Source organism: Mercenaria mercenaria, unplaced genomic scaffold, assembly GCF_021730395.1.
Source record: "Mercenaria mercenaria strain notata unplaced genomic scaffold, MADL_Memer_1 contig_1590, whole genome shotgun sequence".
In the NCBI taxonomy this organism is placed as follows: domain Eukaryota; kingdom Metazoa; phylum Mollusca; class Bivalvia; order Venerida; family Veneridae; genus Mercenaria; species Mercenaria mercenaria.
The window spans coordinates 1-24339 of record NW_026459577.1 but is presented as its reverse complement, the minus strand read 5'-3'; the positions used below and the strand labels follow the sequence as shown (position 1 = coordinate 24339).

Here is a 24339-nt window from a genome sequence, read left to right as displayed (position 1 = left end):
ATTCCCCTTTTTTAAAACCACCAAACCCAAAAATTTGGGAAAAAGACAAAAATTTAAAAAATCTTTGAGAAATCCAAGTAAAAAATTTTGCCAGCCACCTTTTGTATCAAAAGGTTTTTTTAAAATTTTGGGGTTTTTTTAAAAGGACCTTTTTAAAGTTTTTTTTGGAAAATTTTTTTTCCAAATTTTTTTCCCTTTTTTTATTTCGAATTTGACCTTTTCATTTTTTTTTTTTCAAGAAAGGTTTTTTTTTAAATAAAAATTTTTTTTGGGAATTTTTTATTTGTAAAAATTGAAGGCCCCAAATTTTTGGGCCTTTTTTAAAACAAAGTTTTTTTTTTTGATTTTGAACCGGGGGGTTAAAATTTTTTAGTTTTTTTGAACCGCCCAAAAAGGATAAACCCAAAAGTTCAAACCTTGGGACCAAGTTTTCCCATTCCCTGCCCCCCAAAAAAATCTGGAAAAAATTTAAAAAAAATAAAAAAAGTTTTCAAGGTGTAAATGGGGGCCCCTTAAAAAAAAAAAAAATTGGAATTTAACCACCAAACCCTTTTTTTTTTTTTTTTCTATGTTTTTAAACCTTTTTGACCTATTTTTTTTTTGGACCCCCGTTACCCATTTTCAAACAAGACCTAGATTTTAAAAAAGGAAAATCAGTTTGCCAAAAATTTCATAAAGTTAAATTGAAAAAAAAAACAGCCTCTTACACCCTTTCAAAAGTCAATGTTGAAAAACAGACAAAACGACAAACATTAAATCTACTTAACAAAACTCCCCTCTAGCATTGCTCAGGTCCCCGGGCTTCAAGGTTTTTTTCTTTGTGGGGGAAAACTTTTTGTGCTAAATTTAAAATCAAAATCCCTCAAGGCTTTTGAAGAAAAAATTTGCTCTGGACAAAGTCATTTTTTCCCAATTTGACTTTGACCCCCAAAAGGGGGGGGCTTTTAAGTTTTTAGCCCCCTAGGAGGGGGTTTTTCTTGCGCTTGACAATCCGTTCATAGTGGTAAAACCATTGAAAAAAAGTTACTTTTAAAATCCCTCCGTACATGAAAAAAAAATTGCCCCCTTTTAGAAAAATTTTCCGTTCTTTTTATCTGACCTTTGGCCCCCTTATATTTTTGACCTTGCCTTTGGGCCCTAGGGGGCCCTGGTTCTTGCAAACTCCGTCTTTTGGTGTAAAACATTTGTGCCAAGAAATTTTAAAAAACCCCTTTAAAAGGGGTTTTTTAAAGTTACGAACCGGAAAAAGGAAAAAAAAAAAAGCCCTTTTGGGCCTTTTTGACTTCTAAGTGTGATTTTGCCCTTTTCAGCAAAGGGTTGCCCAGGTTTTTGCCAGGGCCACTTTGCTCATTCAAAAGGGATTTTTGCCTTTTTAGTTTTTAAGGGAAATTTTTTCAAATAAAATTTTGTACTGTCCTATTTTTAAAAACCTTTTTGAAATTTCTAATTTGAGACTTGGTTAGTTTTGGCCCAAAAATCAAATTTTTTTAGATTTAAAAAAATTCAGGATGTGGCCTTCTAGAGGGGGTTTCAAGATTTTTGTATGACTTCCCCTTTAATGCCTTTGTATTTGAAAAAAGGGGGTTAACTTGTCTAGTTTTATGGAGAAAAACATCCTGCCCAAAATTTTTAAAAGGTTTTTTGGTACAAAATGGGGCCCCCCTTTGGGAGTGTTGGGAAAAAGGGGGTTTTACAATCTATTGACCCTTTGGTAAACCAAAATTTTTGGCCCACAACCCGTATCAACCCTAGTCTAAAGTTTTTATAAAAGGGAAAAACAGAGGCCAAAGGGTTTCTTTAAGTTTGGAAAACTGAAACGAACCCAAAAAAGTGCATACAAAAATTTGTTGAGGGACAAAATTGCACAGGGAGATTACAAATAGTTAAACCTTAAGCATTTTGGGTGAAAAGGGTTTGGAGCTAAAAATTTTCCCGTTTAGTTTATTGGTGACAAGATTTTTAAGTATTTGCCCCAAATGTGCCCTTTTAAACCCTTGGTAAAGGGGTTTGGGCACGTCTGCTTTGTGTTTTGTTGAAGAAAATTTGGTAAAAAACTTGATGGAAAATTTTAAAATTTTTAATAAAAATTTCCCATTCCAAAATGTGATTGGTAAAGAGTTTTTTTAATCTGACCAAATGCCCTTAAATTTCTTTCCCTTGGTTTGACAAATTTTTGGGGCAACTCCCATTTAATTCTTTTTGGCCCCAACATTCCAAAAAGTTTTCGGTATATCAGAAAAAAATGTTTGAAAAACTTATTTTTGGACCCCCTTTTGGGACAAAGTTTAAATCATATAAAGAAAAACTTTTCGGAAAAAATTTTTCATGTAGATCCCCCCAAAAAAAAAAATTTTTGGGCCTGGATTAAAACGGGTTTTTGCCCTTTCGATTTTTATCCAGGATGATTTTTTTTCATTAGGGTTTCCCAAAATTTTCTAAAATAATCTTTTTTCTTATTAAAAGCAAAACATTCGACCAGGTTTCCTAGGGGATCAGGTTTTGGGTTTTGGATCTAACAAGGTTTTTTTTTTAAACTTGACTATTGCCCTTTTAAACAAACCACTATGTATTTTTCAAAAAAAGGGCCCAAAAAGAAAAATGTCCTCTAGTATATACAAGCTTTTTCTTTTGGCTTGAACAATTGATAACCAACTTTTTTCTAGATTTTTTAAAGACAAACTTTTGGAAAAAGGGTTTTTATATTGTTCTGTAGGAAAAATTTTGGGATCTTCAAAGGTTCATGGGAAAAAATAGTTTTTTTTTAAAGTATGAATTTTTATTTTGGCCTTGGGCTTAAAAAGCTGATGACCTATTTTTAAAAAAGGGCCTAAAAATTTTGTATGGGTGTTTATTTATACATGTAGATACAAGAAAAAAGGGGTATAAATTTGGCTTCCTCAAATAATTTCAACCGAAAAATTTCAGGAAACATATTTTTTATAGCATTTTCAACGGTTTCTTTCCCCTTTTTTTTCTACGAAAATTTACTAAGGGGAAGGGGGCCTTTAAAAAAATGGTCTGCCAAAACCAAATTAAAAAATTTACTTCCGCCCCGGCCAAAGGTTTTAACAAAAGAAGCCCATTAAGAACTATGAAAAGGGGTTTGTGGGATAGAAAATGGGTTTTTATCCTTTTACCCTTTTTTTAAATGTAAACCCATTTTTGTATTGTCATGGGATCCCCTCTTCCATGAAATATCTCTGCCCATAAATTTTTTTCCCGGGGGGATTTTTTCAATTTTGGGGGAACGATTTTTCTAGGATCCGAAGACTGTTTTAAACTTGGGTCAGTCAAAAAAAAACTTCAGAATGGCAAATTTTTGAAAAGACACTAAAAATATAAATCAAAAAAAATCGTTTTTATATACTGTATAAATACGAAATTTTAATTTGTTTTTAAAAAACTTTGAAATTCCTTTAAAATTTCCATTTAAAAAACATAGTTATATTATTTGTAAGGTGAAAAGCGCATATATTTAAATTTAAAATGAAATTTTCCCAAAATATTTTTGTCCATAAAAAATAGTGTCCCCAAGTTTAAGGATGTTAAAAACCACTTATTTCAATAATATCAACAAGCCAACAAGTATTCAAAATCACCGGGAAAGAAAAGACCTAACCGTTAACAAAAGCTGTCGAGGACGAACCCCTAAACTACTTTTTTTTTCAACAATCTTGCAATTGAATTTTTGAAAACCCAAAAAAGGGCAAAATTTTGTTTAAAAATTTCAAAAAAAGGGTTTTGGAACCTTTTTGCAATGCATTTTAACCCTTTTAACAATGGAAAAATTTTTGTTAATTTTTTAAATCCCTGATTCCAATTTGTGGGGACTAAGGAAATTCCTTTAATTTTAAAATACAAAAAAACCCCAAAAAACTCAAAGTTGGAATAGGGGGAAAATTTTTTAAAAATACAAAAGTTAAAAGGGTTTTGGGGAAACTGTGCACTGAAAGTAAAATCATCAACGTGAACGTGGGTGGGAAATTTCCCAAAACCCTTCCCCTTTATGGGTACCGAATAAGGGTTACCATGGGAGTCCCCCACTTTTAACCCATTCCCTTTTAATTTTTCCAGCCCAAAACGATTGCAATTGTGGAATGTAATTTGCCAATAGGGGAAAATTAAAAAAAGGGCCCTTTTTTTAGCCAGATTGTTTAACCCTGAATTTAGGGCTGACAGCCTGCACTATAATTCATTACCGTAAAAAACTTGAATTTTAAAGACGCAGTTTTTTACGATTTTTTTTTTCATTTTCCCTTTAAAAGGGGTGTGTAATATAACCCAAAGGGAGAGCTTCAAAATTTTTTTTTCCCCTTGAAAAACCCGAAATTTTCAGCGAAAATCGGACAATTTTTTTTCAACTGTCATGTGTTTACATTTTGGGCCGTGCTTTTTTTAAAATTTCCCCTTGAAGAGGTTTTAAATTTGGCGGGGCTAAAAACACGTAGGAACAGAACCCCGTGATGTTTTAAAATGTAAAGTTGAATTTTTTTTTTGCGAGTTTTTAAATTTTTTTTTAATTTTTAAATTTAATTAAAAGGGATCGTAATATCCAAGCACTTGGGAAAATTTTCCCGTTTTTAAAAAATTAGGCAAAATTTTTTAAAAAAAAATTTTGCGGTTCAGGGGGGGTTGGTTTTTCATCGTTAAAAAACCCTTTTCTTTCAAGGAGCCTTTTAAATAAATTGCAATTACCAGGGTCGTTTTTTAATTTTTTTATTTCCAGCAAATTATTACTGATCCCAAAATAAAAGCCGTACATTGTTAAACAAAAAACGCTAATTTTGCCGCGATTTTCTCGTTTGAAAGTCCCATAAATTTTACACATCTTTTTTCGCAGTTGTTAAAGTGCTAAAGGGGTTTTACAGCTTGAGAAAATTTTTCAAAAACTTTTGAAAGGGAATTTTTTCTGTCATTTTGTCACTGTTGTCTGTCCCCATTATGCAGCAATTTTTGATTTTTTTCCCCGAGAAATTGTTTTAACGGGATCTGCTTATGGGAGATTTAAAGATTTTTTCGGTGTGTGATTATTCCAATGTAAACATTTTTTTCCCAAGATTTTGATACAAGATCGGGGGTGCGTCATATACATACTAGCGTGATATATTCAAGTTTTTACAGTATATTGTTTTTCACTGAAACATTTAGACTATTGTTTTGGTTTGCTCATTACCTGGTACTGATTCTCCAAAGGGTTATCAATGGTTTGTGCACTTTCACTCCACAACAGCATGCTTCTGTTTAAAGACATTACCCCTATAACCTATTGAAATAAAAAAAATAATTTACAGGCATTGTTCCATATCATTGTTTAACAAAATTTTCATTGAAAACAGCCAAGTAGTGACCTAAACATCCTTCAATACACAACCATGAAACAAACTGTTAAGTTTTCACTTAATTCCGCTAAAATACAGTGAAATAAAATGGTTTAAGTTATTTCTTATCACACTGATAATGTTAAACAAACAGATAAATGCTTATTAATTAAGGTTTAGGACTGTATCTTCAAAACACAGAAATATTTGATAAAGGAACAACATCTTTACAATTAATCTACCTGACCATTACATGTTCTGCTGTGCTGTCCCATAGGATGGATACCATACTTAAAATATTCTCAACAAGAGGTCATGATGACCCTGTATTGTTCACCTGTTAAATATGCTAAATGCAATATATGTAAGGTCTGTGCCCTGTGGTTGTAGAAGATTTTAAGTTTACTACTACCTGGTACTTTATCTATGTGACCCCAGGGGTCATGATTTGAATAAACTTGTGATTTGAGCACTTGAACTAGTTTTTGACCCCACATGACCCAGGTTTGAACTTGACATAAAGGATCATCAAGATAAACATTCTGATCAACTTTCATGACAATAGGGTAATAAATGTTGCCCCTTGAATGTTATCAAGTGTTCCTTTGATCCGAGTGTGTGACCTAGTTTTTTACCCCAAATGACCCTGTTTCAAACAATTGCCTGGCTTAGGGATCATCAAGATAAACATTCTGACCAAGTTTCATGAAGATAGGGTCGTAAATGCTGCCTCTACAGTGTTAATAAGTCTTTCCTTTGAATGTGCAGGTGACCTAGTTTTGACCCCCACATGACCCGAAACTGGCTTAGGGATCATCAAGATAAACATTTTGAACAAGTTTAATGAATATAGGGTCTTAAATGTGGACTCTAAAGTATAAACAAGCTTTTCCTTTGATTTGAATAAGTGACTTAGTTTTGAATCCACATCTTGGCCTTGGAATATTCAAGATAAACATTCTGATCAAGTTTCATGAAGATAAGGTCATAAATGTTGCCTCTACAGTGTTAACAAGCTTTTCCTTTGAGTGGTGACCTAGTTTTAGATCCCATATTACCCAGTTTCAAACTTGGCCTAGGGATCATCAAGATAAACATTCTTTCCAAGTTTCATGAAGATATGGTCATAAATATGGCCAAGCTTTTCCTTTGATTTGACTTAATTTTTTAACCCACATGACCCAGTTTCGAACTTGACCTAGAAATCATCAAGATTAAAATGATTGTGACCATGTTTCATGAAGAGAGCTCATAAATGTGGTCTCAAGATTGTTAACAAGCTTTTCCTTTGATTTGACTGGGTGACTTAGTTTTTGAACCCATATGACACAGTTTTTAACCTGGCCTAGAGATCATCAAGATAAACATTTTGTGCAAGTTTGTTTTGGGTTTAACGCCATTTTTTCAACAGTATTTCAGTCTTTAACGACGGGCAGTTAACCTAACCAGTTTTTCTAGATTCTGTACCGGTACAAACCAGTTCTCCGCAAGTAACTGCCAACTTCCCCACATAAATCAGAGGTGGAGGACGAACGATCTTAGACACAATGTCTTCTATCAAATTGCTGCAGAGAAAATATGCCCCGCCTGAGGAACGATTGAGACCAACGCATTACCTTCTGAGCTAAGCGGGCGTATCAAAAACCTTTATATGGCTAGAAGGGCCAAAATTTTAGAGGCATTAACTCTAGAACCAATGATGGAATCTAGTCGGTTTTTTTTTTTTTTTTTTAAAGATTTGAGATCTTATTTTGACAAGTTGTATATAAGTGTGGTTAAAATTGAATGTAAAATGTCACTTCTATCGAGTTCATAAGGTAAAATTACAAATTTTGGTTCCTTCAGGGGCTGTAAGTCTGGAACCTATGATTGGACCCGACAGATTCATCATGGAATCTAAGATATATTGATATGAAAAATATTTTGCAAGTTTGTATCAAAGTAAAACATAAATGAAGTGACTATATGGCTGCAAAAGCAAAAATAGCAATTTTGGCCCTTTTCTAAGGGGTCATAACTTTGGAACCAATGATGGGATCTGGCCAGTTTTCAAAACAAAGGAACCAAGATGTTATACTCACACAAATTAGGTACGAGTTTAATTAAAATCAATTGAAAAATGTGGTCTCTGTCATGTTCAAAAGAAATTGTGGATGGACAACGATGACAGACGAAGGGCGATCACAAAAGTTTACCTTGTCACTAGTGACAGATGAGCTAAAAAGTTGTTCCCTTATAAAACATGAATACCATTTGTAAAGAAATAAAAATAAAACTATATTCCATCAAGTTTATGATGTGAAATTTCAGCAATGGGTGATTATTGCAAATGCATTGAAACAAAGATATGTAACAGTTCTTTGATATTATTGATTTTTGAAAGGCGCTGAACTGTTTGTAAGTGATTTTGGGCTGGGCCCCTGAATGTTGAAGAAAATGCTCATATACCTAACGTTAAACAATTATTTTTGACAGTCTGCCCTAAATAACAAGAGCTGTCATAGGAGACAGCGCACTCTACTATTTCGCTGCTGGATAGTGAAACTGGGCACATTTGTTGAAGCTGGAGCTGTCACTGGAGTGTTTAATGACTCCAACGTGGATGAAATATTGGATAATAGCTCGAGTCTGTGTCAAAAGAATTAAGTAATAAGAGAGATAAGGATCAAGTGTATCAAAACATTAAATATTAAGTACAATTCTTAGCAAAAAGGGGGCGTAATTCATGAAATATTGGTGCAACAGTGATGCACCTTGTGTCATGTTAAATCAAATCCATTTTGTAATGACTTGAGATATAGTGAAAATGCATCGAAATTAACCTTTAAATCTAAGTTAAAGTGGCATAATTCATGAAAAATTGGTGCTAGAGTTATGAACCTTGTGTCATATGATGTGGGTGATAAGGTGGAACAACTATTTTAAGTTTGAATCAAATCCATTCAGTAATAACAAGAGTTAGTGAAAGTGCATCAAAACTTTAACCTAAAATTATAAGTAAAAAGGAGGGATAATTCATAAAATAATGGTGCAAGAGTTATGGCCTTTGTTTAATATGATGTGACTGATGATGTTGAACAACTATTTTAAGTTTGAATCAAATCCATTTAGTAATAACTGAGATAAAGTGAAAATGCACCAAAACTTTAACCTGAAATTCTAAGTAAAAAGGCGGGATAATTCATGATATATTGGTGCAAAAGTAATATGACCCTTGTGCCATATTATGTGGGTGATGATGAGGAACAACTATTTTAACTTTGAAGTAAATACATAACAATAAGTAATACAAAGATTAAAAGAGGAAGTGCATCAAAACTTCAACCTAAGTGCGGTACAGCTGGAAGGATGCCGAACGCCGGGTAGATAGTAGCCTCCATATTGTGAAATGTCCTGAGCTAAAATTGCTAGTGTATATCACTCTAATTGGTGACACATAAGCCCATGTTATGTTGACCTCTATTGTGACAATAGTCCGTTGGAGTAGGGGTATAAAATCTGCAACATGACACATCATTCAGCCTATTTAATGAGTGAACATTTATGCCATAGTTATTTCAAAATCACGGGTGTTCACATCAAAACGTCCGTCTTCAGACACGGCGTATAATCATATGCTGAAAACAAACAACAAATTAATTATAGGCCCTATTTAAACATAGAATGTTTAGTGCCAGGCCATCGATCTTTCGAGAGCTCTGTACTATAAAAGTTAGTCTCATACACTGGCTGTAACATTCGTTTCCTGTTAAAAACCATAATTCAGCAACAAATAACTTTTAAACTAGAGTACAACACAGTAAAAATACAAGAGCTGTCATGACAGCAGCTCGATATTCTCATGCTTGATATATAATATTAGCTTGGTACAAACTTATAACATTACATACATGTCCTAAGTCCTAAAAGAGGCCATAATTCAGTCAAAATGCTTGATAGAGTTGCCTCCTCCTTTTTGCAGACTGGGGTCATGATGGTAAACAAGTATGCAAAATATCAAAGCAATATCTCAATGGACTTTGAATATATTTGGGGTGGTACGCAAACTTTAACATTTATTCCGAGTCCAAAAGGGGCCATAATTCAGTCAAAATGCTTGATAGAGTTGCCTCCTCCTTTTTACAGACTGGGGTCATGATGGTTAACAAGTATGCAAAATATCAAAGCAATATCTCAATGGACTTGGAAAATATTTGGGGTGGTACGCAAACTTTAACATTTATTCCTAAGTCGAAAAGGGGCCATAATTCAGTCAAAATGCTTGATAGAGTTGCCTCCTCCTTTTTACAGACTGGGGTCATGATGGTTAACAAGTATGCAAAATATCAAAGCAATATCTCAATGGACTTTGAAAATATTTGGGGTGGTACGCAAACTTTAACATTAATTCCAAGTCGAAAAGGGGCCATAATTCAGTCAAAATGCTTGATAGGCTTGCCTCCTCCTTTTTACAGACTTGTGGTCATGATGGTTAAACAAGTATGCAAATATCAAAGCAATATCTCAATGGACTTTGAAAATATTTGGGGTGGTACGCAAACTTTAACATTTATTCTAAGTCGAAAAGGGGCCATAATTCAGTCAAAATGCTTGATAGAGTTGCTTCCTCCTTTTTACAGACTTGTGTCATGATGGTAAACAAGTATGCAAAATATCAAAGCAATATCTCAATGGACTTTGAAAATATTTGGGGTGGTACGCAAACTTTAACATTTATTCTAAGTCGAAAAGGGGCCATAATTCAGTCAAAATGCTTGATAGAGTTGCCTTCCTCCTTTTTACAGACTGTGGTCAGATGGTTAAACAAGTATGCAAAATATCAAAGCAATATCTCAATGGACTTTGAAAATATTTGGGGTGTACGCAAACTTTAACATTTATTCTAAGTCGAAAAGGGGCCATAATTCAGTCAAAATGCTTGATAGAGTTGCCTCCTCCTTTTTACAGACTGGGGTCACGATGGTTAACAAGTGTGCAAAATATCAAAGCAATATCTCAATGGACTTTGAAAATATTTGGGGTGATACGCAAACTTTAACATTTATTCTAAGTCGAAAAGGGGCCATAATTCAGTCAAAATGCTTGATAGAGTTGCCTCCTCCTTTTTACAGACTGGGGTCATGATGGTAAACAAGTATGCAAAATATCAAAGCAATATCTCAATGGACTTTGAAAATATTTGGGGTGTTACGCAAACTTTAACATTTATTCTAAGTCGAAAAGGGGCCATAATTCAGTCAAAATGCTTGATAGAGTTGCCTCCTCCTTTTTACAGACTTGTGTCATGATGGTAAACAAGTATGCAAAATATCAAAGCAATATCTCAATGGACTTTGAAAATATTTGTGGTGGTACGCAAACTTTAACATTTATTCTAAGTCGAAAAGGGGCCATAATTCAGTCAAAATGCTTGATAGAGTTGCCTCCTCCTTTTTACAGACTGGGGTCACAATGGTTAACAAGTGTGCAAAATATCAAAGCAATATCTCAATGGACTTTGAAAATATTTGGGGTGATACGCAAACATTAACATTTATTCTAAGTCGAAAAGGGGCCATAATTCAGTCAAAATGCTTGATAGAGTTGCCTCCTCCTTTTTACAGACTGGGGTCATGATGGTAAACAAGTATGCAAAATATCAAAGCAATATTTCAATGGACTTTGATAATATTTGGAGCGGTACGCAAACTTTAACATTTGTGTGAAGCTGACGCTACGCCAACACCGGGGCGAGTAGGATAGCTCCCCTATTCTTTGAATAGTCGAGCTAAAAAGCGTTTTTTTTTTCCTGACAGTCGAGCTATTTCTTTTGAAACATTTTGGTTGCAAAATATCCTTTGTAAACTGTTGAAAACTCATGTCAATACCGAGATATCAAAAACATTTAATATCCCTTTGGATAGAAATAGTACATGTACCATAATGTTGAGCCTGTTACTTGTGGACAAACCACCTCAATGACTCAACATTTTAGTACATTAAAAACAAGAGGGTCATGACGACCCTTAATCACTCACCTGAGTAATATGAGCCACATGTTTCAAATGGCAATTTGATGCTAAAATATTAAGAAAGTAGATCAGTAGGTCACATTCATGGTCACTGAAAGTCAGTTTTAAGATCAGTGTGCAAAACTGTACATGTCATCCAAATTTCAAGGCTGTATCTTAAAAAAGCAAAAAAGTAGGTCAGTAGGTCAAGGTCACAGTTAAGTGACCCCTAATCACTTGGGGTCATCAGGAAATTTAATTAAATAGTCTAAGAAATATGATCTGATAATGTTTGAGTTACTTTTTCCTACTTAAGTCATAAGAAGTGACCCCAGGGCTGGGCCTCTTTTCACCCCAGGAGCATAATCTGATAAATTTTGTTAAGAGATTCACTAGGCAATGCTACACACCAAATATTAAAGTCCTAGGCCTTGAACTTTCAGAATAGAAGATTTTTAAATTTTTCATTTCTATACGCCGTAGTGAGTAGAATAGCTCTAGTTATTCTTCGAATAGTCGAGCTAATAACATTCATACACACAACATACAGATCCTCGACATTTGATACTTTACATTACTATAACCATTATTTACAAACTGTATTTTATTTGGTTATTTTACTATTTATCAATCTTTATTTATTTTATCATATATAATGATCATTTTATCATACATAATGGTATGTGATTCCTAATTACCTGGTTGCATAATTATGTAGCTGTTAAGATTATATTATCTAAAATTTAGGTAAAATATGTCACACTTGGTACCTGAGGTAATGCCAGTGTTACTTTTTAAGTCGTAAAAGTTGTTACATCAAGGACATAATAATAGTGCATACATTTCAATTTTTTTTAAAGATTATTCAATCATTATCTAATCATTATATTTGTTTACAAAAACCTCATGACTTTTTTATGTCTGAAACAGTTTTTGATGTAGGACAGTTGTTTCATTTTATAACTGAACACTAATACAGGGGGGACAAAATCTGATTTTTACTTGCTTGTCCGTTTTTGTCATTTGCTATTTTTTACTTGTCCGTATGATAGTTATATAGTAAATTCTTGTCAAATTTCACTTGTCCGTACAAGCTTTGGGACAACCTGGGCAATACGGACAATTGAATTTGACGCCCCTGTAATACTGATAGTTTTCATATCATTACACTGCACCATGGCAGCACAATTCACCCTGCACAAATTCTTACACTGTGTAACACAGCTGAACTTTCTGGCAAAAACAGTTCCTGTCTATGTAAGGTTTGAATTAAGTGTTCTACTTTGCCCGCAGAATTTTTCAAACTCGCTACATTGCTGTAAAAACATACGAAATACAAACCGGAGAAACTACAATTGATTCCCACACAGCGGCACTTTTTCCCGTGACCAGTGTGAATTACAGTTACCATTCGTGCAACTGACCCATCAACTTGAGTGAGATTGAGAGTCCTGTAGTTCACAGTACAACATCTGAAAAATGATGGAAGCCAGTCTTATTATCTTTCATTAAATAAAGGAACATCTAAAATGATCATATGTTTGTGCAATAGTGTCAAAACAATCTGACTGCCAAGAAAATGTGAAATTATATAAATAATTAAAAAGTGCCTTTGGCTTTCACAGCAACTTCACCATGAACATTTATATCATAAATTACTCAAAAAAGTAAAGTGTCAAAATACAAAAGCTCTAAACAAACTGATACCTGTATGTAAATTGTGCCATTATCTACAGTTTAAGTAATAAAAATATCAAGTACAAAGCAGTGTGATCTACCTTACTTAAGTTAACTGGCCTGAAGTAACTGAATATCCAGCTTAAATGCACTAACTCCTATGAAGAATATCCTGTCTATCCAATTTGTAAATGCAATTTCACTTGCACACTTGTTTCAAGGGCGGGGGAGGAGGGGGATAGTGTGAGGGGCCTCCCAGGATTTTTTTTACTTGGAGAAATTGATCTTTTTTTCCCCTTTCTTTGAAAGTCCGAATATTTTTTTCAGAACTTGAGGGTCAGAATATTTTTTTCATAGTAACCCAAAGATTTTTTTTTGGAATTCAAAACTTAAGTTAGTAATAAGCTTGTTAAAGAAATGTTATGCTCAATCTTGCATTTTGCTGACTTAATTAAGAGAAAGAATTGTTATCATCAAGTGTTTGGGTTTTTTTTATAAATCAGAAGAAAAGTTTCCTCATGACATTATTTGTCTGAATATTTTTGAAACATGTCTGAACACTGAACCCTGCCTGACCCATTTTTAGCAGTCTGAATCTTTCTGAACAGTGTGTTTCTGTTCTGAACATTTCTAAATGTTTTGGAGGTTGTACTGAACTGTATCTGAAAGATTCAGAAATGAATTAAAAAAAGTTTCAGAAAATGATTTTACTGAACTTTTACTGAAATACTCTCTAAAGATTAAGAACTAAATTCAGGATATTCCAGAAATAAGTTAAAAATGTTTCTGAATTCACAATTTCAAAAATATTTTTATACACAACAGAATATGCATAATTCTTTTTCACAAATTCATAAGCTTTACAAGAGAAAACACTGTACTAACACACCATGTGACCATAACAGTGTAAAGTTTGTAAACATGTTTGACCTAGTGACCCAGTTTTTGTCATCACATGACTCCATATTTTTTTTTTAATGTGACCGGGAGCCACAATTGTTTCTTCCGGGATTTGAAAGTCCAGACTTGTTTTCATTATGTTGAATCCAGAATACTTTTTTCAAGCAAAGCTACTCAGAATTAAAAACAAATCCCTCCCTCATATCAAATGGTCAGCCCCTTATAAATGACATTTTAACTGGCTGAATTAATGTTATTCTTATGACAATAATAATAATCTGGATTGTTTTTGTTTTTTTCTGACAGTAGATGTTGCAGCTAAACAAAATCTATTAAATTTTACAATATCACAAAAAGTACAAAATTAATGTTTTAGGCCACACCAAATTAAAAAAAAAGTTGTTCATCGGATTTTTGTCTGAAAAAAAATTAGGCGGCAAGAGAAAAAAAAAGATTTTTTTTTGAGAAAATCAGCAGGGAGTGAATTTTAAGAGTGAAGAAATATATTTGTCTTGTTTTTTTTTTCTCTCGATTAATAAAAACCTTGAAATAGAATGTACAGCCCTTTTACATTAGAAATAATTCACAGGGATTGAGAAAACATGGGTACATTTTGGGTTGGGTACGTTTTGACCTGAAGGCACACAACAAAGCGAACTCGTGAAAAAAGGTAATAAGTTAATAACATTGGCATACAGTACAGTAACAGTGTAATCAAGTATTGTAATGTATGCGTTTGAAAATGCTGATAGAAAATATGTAATATACAACACTGCATAACCTAAACCATTAATCATGAAACAGATATGTGACTTGAATATATGTATTTACTTTTATGAAAATGTAGCATTTTTAGCTCCACTTTTCCAGTTTTCGAAGCTTTTGATAAAGTTAAATATCTCTGCTAAAATAAAAGCTTTTGACTTGAAGCTTAAAATAATTATTTACTATTAAAGTCTTCACCGGGAGCAACAGTCCCCATGCCAAGTGTGACCTTGACCTTTGAGCTAGGGGTCTGAAAGTTGTGCATGACACATCATCTTATTATGATGAACATTTGTGCCAAGTAATATTAAAATCCCTTTATAGATGGGAGAGTTATGGACCAGACAGGAAAAAAGCCCCCTTTGACCTCCAATTGTGACCTTGTCCTTTGAGCTAGGGGTCCGAGTTTTGCGCATGACATGTCGTCTCAACATTTATGTCAAGTAATATTAAAATCCCTTCATGGATGACAGAGTTTAATAATGGACCAGACATGAAATTGCTGACGGACGGACGGACAGAATGACGGAAAAGCGCAATCCTATAGTCCCCGAAACTGGTTTTCAACCAGTAGGGGACTAATAATGTAGACTGATGTTTAGTGACAGTTTTCATCCAATTTTCAATGAAATAAATCCGATTTTTGTTGCAACAATCGAAGAAAATGGCGTAACTGCATGCATATATCATGACATATTATAGACGAAATGTATTTATTGTGATTTAAGTGACTATTTTATAACAATCTGGGACTGGAATTTATTTATAAGCATTTGTACACAGTTACGTCCGTAAAGAGTACTTAGTTAAAGCACACCAACAAATCTTAGCTGGATTTTTTTTCCATGGGGCAAGCGCAAGCCAATTTTTTTTGTGTTTCTGGAAATATACAAGTGGCAAATCCGATGAACAACTTTTTAATTTGGTGAGGCCTTAAGCATCTACAAAGCAATCAGTTACCTATATGTATACAGATCGAGGCAGCCAATTTGAAATTTCCATCTATATCAGCATTGCAGGAGCACTCTCATTTCATTCTTTTAGATACTGAAAATGTAAGAAATGCAATATAATAAATAAATATAAAGTATTAAAATAAGGAATTCAGATATGATGATTTATACTCAATGAATGACGAAAGGCAGACACTATGCAAGTCTAGTGTGTAACTTATTTCTGCCTGCTTTCCTTCAATATATGTCAATTTCAGACTCAAATTTTCTGTGAATTTTCAACTCTTTGAACTGAAATTTTAGATTTGGGTAAAGTAAAAAATAATGAGGCAAAATATATCAAGACTTCTTGGGTCTATATTTTAATAGATCTATATTTAAATGTTCAATATGAGCTAAATAGTGTACCTACTAGTGTTAAACTTTTTGTAAAGTATCAATGAAATTAAGCACGTTTGTCAGGAGTGTAACACTTTTTGCGTGACATTTTAAAAGCTCTACATCATTTTAAAGGTTAGGGAAAGGAAATGACAGACTTCAGTAATCATAAAAGAACTTGATGTCTTGAATACTTTTATGTCTTAACTAGCATTTAGCAGTATCTGCTTAAGGTATTAGGTCACTAATAGTAATGTTTACAAAATGGCCTTTGCTTGGTATATTCTGAAAGGTAATTGTGTTTTGCACTATTTTGCAAATTTTAAACAACTTAACTTTACCGTGCCATTTTTTAATAAATTTTGAATAACTTATGGTATCTCCTCAAGCTCAAGTAGAGACAAATTTCAAAATGATAGCCACTATCCAAAACGTTTGCAGAGAACTCATTTTACCATTAATTTCAATCGAAGAAACATCAAACTATTGGTAACCAATTATAAAACACAAAATTAAAATGTTAATATCATTTTTTCTATGGTGCCTCCAGTAAACGGATTTAATGAGACAGAATTCATACTTCAACATTGAAAAAATAAGGTCAAATGATGAGTTTCTGATTTGAATTGTGCTTACTCCATTTAAAAATAACATTAGGGAAGACCTAAAACCTATCTAAATTTCTTCCACAATATATAATTTAAGAGTGAAAGCAAAATAGAGAACTTTCACCGTGCGTAACTCAATATTTTTAAAGATGTGTAACTCTACCCCTTCTGTTTAAGTAGTAAATTCTCGTTGAACACCAAAAAATCGCTTATAAGATTCATCTTTTTCCATTTTTGTACAAAACATCAATAATAAGTCTTGAAAGAAGTAAAAACTTACTAGTAAAAAAGGAAAATAAAGAAAAAAAAATTTGGTCCCAGTAGGGCTTGAACCTACGTCTCCTAAGAATTGCAGTAAAAAGTAGGTTTATGGTAGGAATTAAATACTCTTCAAAAAGGAGGTTCTCTATTAGTGATCTAATACCTTAACTCATCGTACATTTATGAATACTACTTGCTGTCTTTTTCAGAAGTGCTTGCCCAGAAAATATCATCAGTGACATAAGTTCCTGTTTTTTTACACTTGTGCTCTTCAAACATGATTATAAGTTATGTCAGGAGTGTAACACTATTTTTTTTTTATTGTTTTACCATGGTCTAATTTTGAACATGTCACAAGTAAATTCCAGTTTGATACATGTATTAGTTTTGCAGTACCACTTATTGGAATAGGAAATGATAATGATTTTTTTTACTTCAATTAAATGTCAGTAAGGTTGAAATAATTCTTATTTTGGGGAAAAATGGGAAATTTTCTAATTGCTGATAGAAATATTATAAAACCTGTAAGTACTATTATTATCTGAATTGTTGATATGTATTACTGTACAAATGGTACAGTCTTAAGAGATTTTAAGAGCATGAAATAACTAAATATACCAGGTATGAACCTGTTAAAGGTGGCATTTAACTGATTTGTTACAAAGTGTTACACTCCTGACTTATTCTTTCTTGTGAGCACGATTTTTCTTTTCAAGAGCAGAATTTCAATTATCAAAATAAAAAAAAGGATGAGGATATTGAAAGTGTTCCTTCCAGCTATTAAAAGGGCATTTAAAGATCTAACAGGGTTCCCGTTCACGTAAATATGTATGTTTTTCACATATAAATATAATGATCTGAAACGTACAGAAAATTGCTCCGGTACATATTTTCCCGCAACCAAATTGCCGACCAGGAAGATGCTAAAATGTTCTAAATCAAAATGACAGCGAACTTACAAGCAATCAATCCGAAAGTAGCTTAAACATGAACAGTTTGTGGAATTCCAGTGTTTATTTTTAGTTGTGTTGGGTATTACTCGACTGGTTCCGTGTAAAATATTTAACGCGCAAGTTGAAGTTATCAATAGAAAATTATAGCTCAGTCTAGCATGTGGTAATTTTTGAGTGACGTAATCGATTGTTGTCTGCATAATGATATGCGAGAAAAATGAACCAAACTAAATTACTACAGGGCACTCGTTTGGCCGTTTTTGGGGCCGAATATGGGCCCCATTCCCCTCATAAAATAATATGTTTTTTTCCCCTTTCACAGAAGAAAATTCCCCTGATAACAGGTTGTTTGACACAACTAAATATGAACTCTCTTTCAAGTTATATTTAGTTACTCTAAGGAAGGTTACTGCTGCAATATAGTTACATTAGTTAGAAATGATTGAAAACAGTATTGATAAGTGTGAAAAGTAGTAACATATTATATGGCTAAAATCTTCCTCTTTTTGTCTTAAAACGTCGAAAAATTCCCCTTCCTGAGGGTATGGGTACCTGTCCCCAAAAGTTGTCTAGTGCCCTATACTAACTGATTTATTTAATAAGCAGAGAGGGCAGGCGATGTCAACAGCCGAGCCGAAGGGTGTTACGTCTGAATCCTTAATATCAAAGACTGACGTCGGCAACAAATAACAGTAATTGCATAGCATGTAAACAAAGTAAAAGTATCTAATAGCAGGCCTCGAATTCTTAACCTACTTTTGCTGGTAGCTAGTGGGGCTACCAACTTGTGAAATCAAGTAGCCCAACCAGCCCATGCAAAAACAGGGCCTTTGCAGAATATACTTTTTATCTTTGCCAAATATTTGCCATAACCTTTGCAGAACAGTTGCAGCACATGATTGCTGAATATATTCTGCAGACGAGTAGAAATGGAACGAAACGTGCAACTATTCCGCAAATTTTAAGCTTTTGCAAATATACACAACGCACACAGAATGCAAATACTTCGCAAACAATTTACAATTCGCAGCTGAATCTTCGGCAAATAAATCGCAAACTAATAGCAAAGTAATCGCAAAGTGATAGCAAAGTATTCGCAACTTGCATGCAAATAATATGCAAAGTATTCGCAAATACGTAACAAACAGTATAAAATGAATTTCTGAGGTTCAAAGAAAAGGATTTTGTTTAATATCTGAAAAACAGATGTAAATTCACAAAACAATTAAAATTTTACAGTTTAAGTAAATATTAAAAGTCAATCATTTCAGTGATCATTCAGTAACAATAACTAAAATCATGTAATAATGTAAGTTTCAACAATTGCTTGAGTAAAAAGTGTTTTATATAACTATCATTGATTAACATTACCTTTCTACATGCTGCAATATTCTCTGGTTCTTGGAAGTCTTATTGCTTAACAACATAGTATTGCATTATCCTTATTCAACAAAGTTTATATCCAGAAAAAATAATTAGAATATTATATAAATAATCTGTTTAACACAAGTTTGCATCACCAAAATATTTCTACTAACTGATGTGTAAACATTTCCTCACAATATTTTCAAAAATCCTGCCATTTGAATATAGACCAATCAGAAAACAGAATGGATAATTACTTCCTGTACCTAGAGTCTACCAGGAAAGCAAATTCATCTATGTTAACTATTTGCAAATGCTTTGCTCTTTCATTTCTGTACAAAGTGTTTATTTGCAATACCTTTGCTAAGTAAATGAACTAAGTGTTTGTTTGCAGATGTAGAGATAGTACCTAAGTTTTTCAAATCATAGGTTTGAAGTTAAAAAGCTTTGAAATGAAGACAAATGTCCATATATTTCTCAAAAACAGAAATATAGACAATATTTTAACCAGAAGTGCGGACTTATGAGCATTTAATATTTTCATGTTAACGAAAATTTTGTGATCAAGGAAATGTAACTCTTCTTGAACATGGAGAGCATAAACATCAAAGGGACATAATATAGTCAATATTTTCTAATTGGGTGCATTTGATTTAACATTCAACTTCGATCTGGATTGCTAAATAATGATCCATGATACTGTGTGCTAAAAATTTAGAACATCTGGAACAGTCTATTAACAGCAAAACTATGCTTTAGCAGAATCTAAATAGTTAAAAGCTCTAACTGGGACTCGAACCCAGGACCTCTCACACCTAAGGCAGACACTCTACCACTTCCCTATAACAGCAGTAGCTAAACGCTATGCAGTTTAATTGCTGGATTACATTGCGTGAACTGGAACAATAATCGGTGAACTCAAGATTATCGGCGTACTCGCTTTGTTACCTAACGGCAATTTTTGTGTAAAGAAAAAATATAATCTAAAGCTGCCAACGTCATAATCGGTCAAATCTGCCCAAATTTCTCTGACGTGTTGTTCAGAGTATGAACTTACTAACTGGTAGTACCAGTGAAATATTACTTACACTGAATCTTTTATATGTGCCCTTTTTGCAGCTGTCGAACGGCAAAGACGGTGAGTTTTGTCCAAATATAAGTAATTATTTTACCAGTTTTGAGAGGATTTCAATTGATGAGAAATTACAGTTACAAACTAAATACCTTTCTGCAACACATGGAGTCATTAGCATTCACTGTCAATCAGTATTATGACTAAGATCGACTGTCATTCATTCATTTCAAAGTTTCATATAGACAGAGTCCGTTGTTTACATTTTTATCGTAACCGGTGCACTTGTAAAAATCACTTTAGTTTGAAAAATCAAAGTATGCGAAGAGCTATGGTACGGTCTCTAGCAGATGCTTTGCTGTCTGCTAATTTAATAAAGTATTTATTTGCAAAACCTTTGCAGTCTGTAATTTATCTAAGTGTTTATTTGCAAACCCTTTGCTTCAGTGTGATACGTTTTGCAGACTGTTTGCGAAAGTCTGATGCAAATACTTTGCAATCACTTGGAATATAGTTTCTGAGAAAACAAATATTTAAAATATATTCTGCAAATACATGACAAAGGGTTAAATGTGACTATGGGAGGTTTCTGGTAGTCCCGTTTTGGAAAAGAGAAAAATATATTAATGCACATCTTTTTACTATCTTTTTTTTAAAATATTTTTATTAATGTTTATATATTGCCACATGACTGCATATATAACAGCTTGTTTGCTTTCACATTCGCCAGAGTTGTTACCTTCGTGATGTAAACAAACTCGTTTTAGGTGTGCGCTAAAATGCAAGCATCTATCAGGACTGCGATAATATTGCTCTACCAACCCGTTCCGTACCGTGAAATTGCTGCTAGAATCGTAAGGGGAAGCAACAGCTGCTGGTAGAACAACAACGGCCGACCAGTGTTATGTGGACCGAAAATATCGTCATTTAAAAGGAAACATCAGATAAATCGGTGAAATTTCACGCTTCTATTATTAACATGTTTGAAAACTTAGTAGCCTGATGGACTACCCAGCTTGGGAAATTCGGTAGTCCATCTGAAAAACTGGTAGCCTCTGGCTACCAGGCTACCGTCAAGATCGAGGCCTGAATAGTTCTAATAAAATATTTCTGATATTAGTTTTATTGCATTTTAATATTACAATAGAAAAAGTAGAAACTTCTAGAGCTTTGTGCAAAACTGTTATGGATAAAGTATGAAATAAACAAGTTTTGCGCCAAGCCCTTAAATTTTATAATAAAGTCTATAGTAGAAATAAAGTTTGAAATTTTTATATCAAAACCCCAAACTTTTTAAGTTCCACCCCAAGTTTGATAACCTAGAGGGTATAAAAACCGCCACACCAAAAGTCTGGTGGGAGCCCTGTCTAAAGCATCTAATAACCCATACAATGAAAATGGTCTTCATGTGGTAAAAGGCAAGTCTTCGAAAGTGTGTGTGCACAAATATCAAGACAAACAATGCATGGGTGTTTCATTCTATTCAACATCCTACAGAGGGAGTAACTAAAAATATAGATAGAATTTTCTAAAAATCTGACCTACCTTTACAAAGAGATACTAAATAGTAAAGGTCATTGTCTGTATTGAATGCAGTACTTTCTATAAACGGAGAAACTAAAAGATGTAGATAGAAATTTCAACTGATACTGCCAATACAAATGGAAACTAAAATTATAGAAAAACACCATCTACACATAGAGAAACTTAACCATATAGATACAGATATTTTTTCTGTAAATGTCCCAAATCATGGAAACTGAAATTAAAGGAAATTATCAATGTACTTCGTGCATTACAGCTGAAATAAATATAAAAAGCTTAAATCTATCAGGGCTCCAGATAATTTTTTTGGCCAATGAGTATTTACTCAACATATTTTTTGTGAATGAGTAAAATGGTAAAATCTGAAATTGACTAGAAGTAATTTTACTCCTGAAAATTTATTAATGTGAAAAAAACAGAAATCAGTTTTATAACATATTTATGGGTTGTAACACCCATGCATTTGTTTGCAGTTTAGTTTCAATTCATCATTTAAGTTTTTGCTTCTTTTTTCCCTTGGCTTGCTTTGGCTTCACACTCGCTATCGAATAAAATAGAATATTCAATATACCGTTAGCTATGTTTTGGGGATCAGTCTTGTACATTGGTTTAAGAATGCGTAGAGTGTTTGTTCACTTATACATGCATTCTTAGAAAGAGACATTTTTGTTTATTCCGCACTGGAAGTTGATATTTTAAATCGACACCGGCCTCGACGATATGTGCAGAGAAAAATACCCTCGATGTACCCCTAGCTCTGGATATATCCTGGTAACACACTCTCACACATACTATAACTATTACATAACATTTCAGGCTCAAACATACATGTGTGTGTAGTGGGCCTAGTGGCATATTACTGCATACTTGAGGTAGTGTGTAAACTTTCATGTACATATTTACGCACAATTAATTACACTACCAGGTAAGGTTAAAAATGTAAATTATGCTTACCAGGTTGCATTACTTCATAACAATATCTAAGCACAGCACAGCACAGCACACATACTCATTGATCTAGTTAGAGGTCTGTAAAAGATTAATTGGTTTATAGTGCAAATTATAAGAAAATGAGGCAGTGATATCAAGAAAGACTACCATTAAAATTTTATGACACACGTATTTTACTCAAAATATTAACAAAGTGTCAAACATGACTAAACACTGAACATAAGGCCAGAGTTTTTCAATTTTTTGTTACTCGGATTCTGGGCAGAAAAATGTTGACTGAGGAGGAGGGGGAAAAAAGGCAGTAAAACAACAGACGATAAGTGAGCAAAAGCTTCATTGGATGACTCCTTTGTTCGGCAGCACTTTGTTGCTCCTACAGTCACCTCAATATACCTCTTCCCATTCCAAATGCATGTCAAATTCACATTCAGTTTTGCCATTGTTATTTACATTCGGTTACATCTAGCATATATCTGAGACACTGTAAAGTTTTTATGCTTTCATCTTCTTGGAATGGCCTTTACAGAACTTGTGTTTCATTGTTTAATTGTCGATATACAGGATTTCGCTTTTTCATTGCATATTGTAAATGGTTCAAAGGTAAACTTAAATTTCACACAATTGTTTTACATGTGGAAGACGCTTTCATTTGAGAGGAAATCGATCACGCCTATATGACACGGACAGATACTGGAGTTGTCATCATCAGAACTCAGCAAAACATCAATCACTGTTCTTAAAAATATTTGCAATTTTTGAAATTTCACTTTTTCTTTTTTTTTGAAAATGACAGAAAATAGGGCAGGAGGGTCTGAGTAACGAAAAATCACAAAAAAACGTTGGCCTAACTGTAATGATGGTGAAATCATAAAACCTGTATTTACAGGTCTAATCTGTTATGTTCCATGGCCTGATTTTAGTGTTTCAGGGGAGATAAATTTGTCTTTTTATTAGTCCCCTATTGGTTGAAAAAAGTTTCGGGGACTCTAGGAATGCGCTTTTCTGTCCGTCATTCCGTACGTCCATCCACAATTTCGTGTCCGGTCCGTAACTCTGTCATCCATGAAGGGATTTTAATATTACTTGGCACAAATGTTCCCCATAACGAGACAACGTGTCATGTGCAAAACCCGGACCCCTGGCTTAAAGGTCAAGGTCACAATTGGAGGTTAAAGGTAAACAGGGCTTTTTCCCTGTCTGGTCCATAACTATGCCATCCTTGAAGGGATTTCAATATTACTTGGCACAAATGTATCTCATAATAAGACGATATGTCATGCACAACAGTGTACGAAATTCAGATTTGAATCCAATAGCCCGTTCGGGCTACCAGATTATAAATTTTCCAAGCCCGACACCAATTTCACTAGCCCGAACTTTAACACCTTAAAATACATAATTTTTGCACCATATAACATTTTGTTTTACAGACATCTCTATGCATGTTTGAAGTAATAAAAAAGACATACAGTACATGTTTGCCATGTTTTTGAAAACTTTTAACTCGAAATACTCCAGTCCAGATCAGCATCGACAGAGTCCAAAAGCATCGGACATGACACTCCTTGCCAAAACGAAATCTAAACTGTTATGCCCGATTTTT

The 24339-nt window shown here is 33.6% G+C and overlaps 1 long non-coding RNA gene across 1 annotated transcript; it reads right to left on the bottom strand.

Moving 5' to 3' along the window:
• Window positions 1-12093: 12093 nt before the first annotated feature.
• LOC128551725 (uncharacterized) lies at window positions 12094-23970 on the bottom strand. Its single transcript, XR_008368871.1, has 3 exons — window positions 22740-23970; window positions 15611-15697; window positions 12094-12780 (listed from the first exon to the last, which is right to left on the bottom strand). It is a non-coding gene; the product is annotated as an uncharacterized LOC128551725 (long non-coding RNA).
• Window positions 23971-24339: the final 369 nt, after the last annotated feature.